This window comes from Pinus tabuliformis, chromosome 7 (assembly GCF_031772625.1).
Source record: "Pinus tabuliformis cultivar Carrire ecotype Pingquan chromosome 7, CPIR1, whole genome shotgun sequence".
Classification (NCBI taxonomy): Eukaryota; Viridiplantae; Streptophyta; class Pinopsida; order Pinales; family Pinaceae; genus Pinus; species Pinus tabuliformis.
Window position 1 is genome coordinate 1327499188 of NC_142293.1, and position 4593 is coordinate 1327503780.

Below are 4593 nucleotides of genomic sequence, written 5' to 3' on the forward strand. Positions count from 1 at the left end.
GGCGCGACCTGAGCTGGCACCACCTCGATGGCCCGCCCGCCTACTTGGCTGGTGGAATTGCCCAGCCACTAGCCACCTACCTGGCTGATGGCTGGGCGATTCTGGGTGGGCCGCCGGGGTGGCACGGCTTGGGCTGGTGCCACCCCGGCGGCCTACCTGCCTGCCCGCCCGGTTGGTGGCTAGGCGATTCCGGGAATCACCCAACCACTAGCCGAGCGGGTGGGCGGGCCGCGGGGGTGGCGCAGCTTGGGCTACGCCACCCCGGCGACCCACTTGCCCACCCTGCTGGTGGCTGGGCGATTCGGGGAATTGCCCAGCCACCAGCCGCCTGCCCGGCCAGTGGCTAGGCGATTTCGGGAATTGCCTGGCTGGTGGCTGGGCAATTCTGGGAATCACTCGGCTCGTGGCTGGGCGATTCCAGGAATCACCCAGCCACCACCCGGGTGGGCGGGCGGGCCGTTGGGGTGGCGCGGCCTGCACTGGTGCCAAGCTGCGCCACCCCACCGTCCCGCCCGCCCACCCTGCTGGTGGCTGGGCGATTCCGGGAATTGCCCAGCCACCAGCCACGCCACCCCGGCGGCCTGCCCGCCTGCCCAGCTAGTGGCTAGGCGATTCCCAGAATTGCCTAGCCACTAGTCGAGTGGGTAGGCTAGCCGCCGGGGTGGCGTTGCCTGGGCTGGAACCACCTCGATGCCCCGCTCGCCCGCCCGGCTGGTGGCTGGGCGATTCCCGGAATCATTTTTCTTTTGTATCTATCATGTTATGGTTGAAAACATGTTGAATTTATACTTTGGAAAGAAAAATGATATCCTACCAAAAACATTAATGTGTTTTTTTCCTCATAAACAACTTTGTTTGGCACATAAAAATTTGTTTTTACTATGATTTTTTAAAAAGTTCGAAAATTGACCCTAAAAAAAAAATCATTGTTCCAGTATCATCACTTTCGTTTTGAAGCTATATTTTGCACGAAAATTTCGTAGTAAATTTCGTAGTCACTACCATTTTTAAAACATTTTCAAAATTGACCCCTAAAAAATAAAATCATCGTTCCAGCATACACACTTTTCATTTTTAGCACTGTTTTTGATGTTTTTTCGGGGTTTTTTGGCCAGAGTTCTCGTTTTGAGTTTATAGTTCCCGTTTCAAAGTTTACATTGTTAAAATTGGTAAGCATAAGGCAAGATCAAGGCATGAGATGAGGCTCACCACGTAAATAGGAGAATATGAAATGGACCAAGTTATTCTGGATCTAGGGTCCTGTTGTGGTCACCAACACCCCCCCTCTTTGTTTGGTATTAGCAATAACACCAAGCAAATGGGGACCCTTAACAAAAATCCAAAAAAAAAAAACATTTTATCAAATTTTTTGTATTTTAACTCCCTAAAGCTGTATCACATCGCGAAGAGAGAGTGAAGCATTTTCCTATGCGCATAAATAAGCTACGAAGAAGCGACGCGAAATTCATCGCATCGCATATATTGAGAAGCGCTCTTAAATGAAAAATTAAGGAATCACCGACGGCCGATATGCGACGTCGCATATCGCAACATCGCATAAGCAGCACACAGTGATTGGATGATTAAGCGCGATTTGCGATTCGCGATCTGCGATCTTGCGATCTGCGATTTGCGATCTGCGATGAATGTGACCATCAATTCCTGCGATGACACATCTTGACATTGCAATCCTCGATACTGCGATGCGAATCGCAAAAATCACTCATCGCAAAATTTCCTCGACATAGTGTTCAAGGAAAGCTGTCTATAGACCAAAATTGGGCGCGCGCCTTAAGAGAAATTAATGATTGTACGCCAAAGTATCCAAGAAGGATTGTGTTGTGTTTTTCGAAGAGTCAAGTCGTTATGAGTGTCATGATTATGCATTCATTAGAGCTTAAAGCTTTCATGTCAATCTTTTCGTCATTACTCTTTTCCTTTGCGTAAACTGTAAGGCAGCAACTAATATAAATCAATGTGTAGGAAACATCTAAGGAAAAGGGGAAAGCGTCAATACTCGGAGAACAGAGAAGAGATGCCTTCGCAAACGGATGCCGCATGCAGCAGGACCGCGGATTCCAAAGTATCACTCAACAGATACTGATGGAAATAGACTATCCAAGACTCAGAGTCAAAGGCGCACAAAAGCAGCATGTTTACAAAAGATCCTGAAGCTTAGACTGGGTAAAGCAAAAAGAAAAATGCTAAAGAGGGAAGACGCTCCAGAAAAGCTTGGAACAAAGAATGGAAGCAGTTTTCAATACAGAAAATTCTTCAGAGAGCAAAGTCCCTAACTTATTCAGTCATTCGCACGGCCAGAAACCGAAATAGCAACAGCACAATCAGTTTGAAAGAAATTTGGGTTATACCAAGTATACACACAGTAAATACACCAAGCCAGAGGAAGATTTTTGAAAATATCTTCTAGTTTGTCAGAAAACGGTGCCAGCTCTTGTTATTTCTATTTTCATAGCTCAAACGAAAGGAGAAGACAACCAACCGACTCTTCCCAGGCGAATGTTGCATTGCTTACAGCACTAAGGAGCAAATACAGAAACGGTTAGAAATTAGACTCAATTTTTAGAAATAAATTTGCTTTAGTAGAAGGGCGGTCATTTGAAACCATGTCCTAAATTTATGTAATTAAGATTAATTAGCTAGTAGTATTTAAACCCTTCTAAGGCATTTGGAGAAGGGTCCGGAAATTTGTCAAAAAACTTGTCCTCAGAACATGCACTTTTGCACCCTCGGAGGGGGTTTTTGATGAATGGATGGATCGAGATTTATCAATGTTTGCATTTAATGTCTACTACTGATGTTGCACTTTTGTACTCTTAGTAGATGTTAGAACAAGTAGAGATAAATCGTTATTTCTTGAAGCTTATGAGTGGAACCAGTCATAAATGGTACTTTTATCTCTTGACCAATTTCTGCTTATATTCTTAAAGTGATATGCAGTTTTCAGTTGTTTATATGTTAATGCATGAATGTGTGGGTTACCATTTGGCACTTCTGTACGGTGGAGTCACTTATTTGTGCTTGATATATGAATAACTTATTATGCGGTATGCTGTTCACAACTGTTTTGCTTAACTTTTTATGCAAAGTGGTTTATCTTAATTGATTTCTATTCTTATGATAGCTGAATGATCTTTATTACCAGTTATTGTTCGAAATCTCTTTAGATCGCATAATAAAAGAAATACACCCCGTGTTAGCGTAGATTAGATGTGTTGTTTCTTATTAGATTACAATAGCATAGAGTTAGTTTAGAAGTTTGAATTAAATTAGCTTAAAATACTCCTAGATCAGCATCATCCAACTCTACACACACACACACCCCTTAGATTGGGAAACTGGTCCCATTATCCCCAGTCGGACCCGCTATACCAAACGGATAAGGAGCTGCCAACCAAGGTCCGGACCGGGTGGGTATCCCCCTTGTTGTCGACCCGATTTTCGGGGCTTCAACAGGTCCGATGCAAATGTTTTTCCTAAACAGACATGGAAGAGAATGGGGAGACCTACGCTACATTGGTCTCCTATTCAATTGTGGATGGTGAATCAGCAAAATATTATCCCCATGGGAAGATTACAAGGAGTGATAGTCGATATTGAAGGCATGATCACATTGGCCTATTTTGAAGTGATAGAGATTGTGGATGACAACAATCCCTACCCTGCACTCCTTGGGATTGACTAGGCTATCGACATGAATGGGGTGATCAATTTGAAAAAGAGGATGATGTCATTTCAAAGAAAATAGATCCGCATAGTAGTATCGTTGGATAGCGCTACACTAAACCAGTCTGCGATTAAGAAAAGCTACGATGATTTGGACCAGATTTATAAGATAATGGTGCGAGATCAAGACTGGGTGAATCCAACAGTTGATAGATGTATTTTATTGGACCACGATAGCTCCTGCACCTCAGATTCGGGTTAGGAATTGGAACATTGGAAGAATCGATTGCATGAAGTGTCTACGCTACGCTATAACATGATGACCAAATAACTGCGTTGCATATCATAGGAGGTAATAATTCTGCCTTACTATGATGGTTTAACTGACGTAGATAAATTTCTAGATGCATTTGAAAGGGAAGTGTGAGAGAAGCATCGCTTCCAAGCCTTGGACTTGGCACTGTGTGCTACACCTGCACAATGGTGGGGTACACATAAAGACAACTTCAATGGATGGTGCAAATATAAAAGAATGATGAAGGTGCAGTTTGGTTGCCCAAAGGTACGATTGACATAGAAATACAATGGAATGAGTGATCTGCGTGATCACTTAGCCAAATGGATCGATGCTTATGGAGCATAATTGCAACCGGAGTGGGTGCATCTATTCTGTCACACCTTGGATGTAATACCTATGAATTGGTACTTATATACAGAGCTTCGCCATGGCACAAATGAATGGGATATTTTGAGACAGGGATTCTTGATGACATTCAACTTTGAAGATGGATTTGAGTGCATTGATAAAGCACTACAGGAGGTCAAAGAAGCGATCTTCAGAATACTGTAGGATCCCTTGGATTTAATTAAACAAGATTGGACCGCAAAGCTGCACCATGCGCTAGAGTG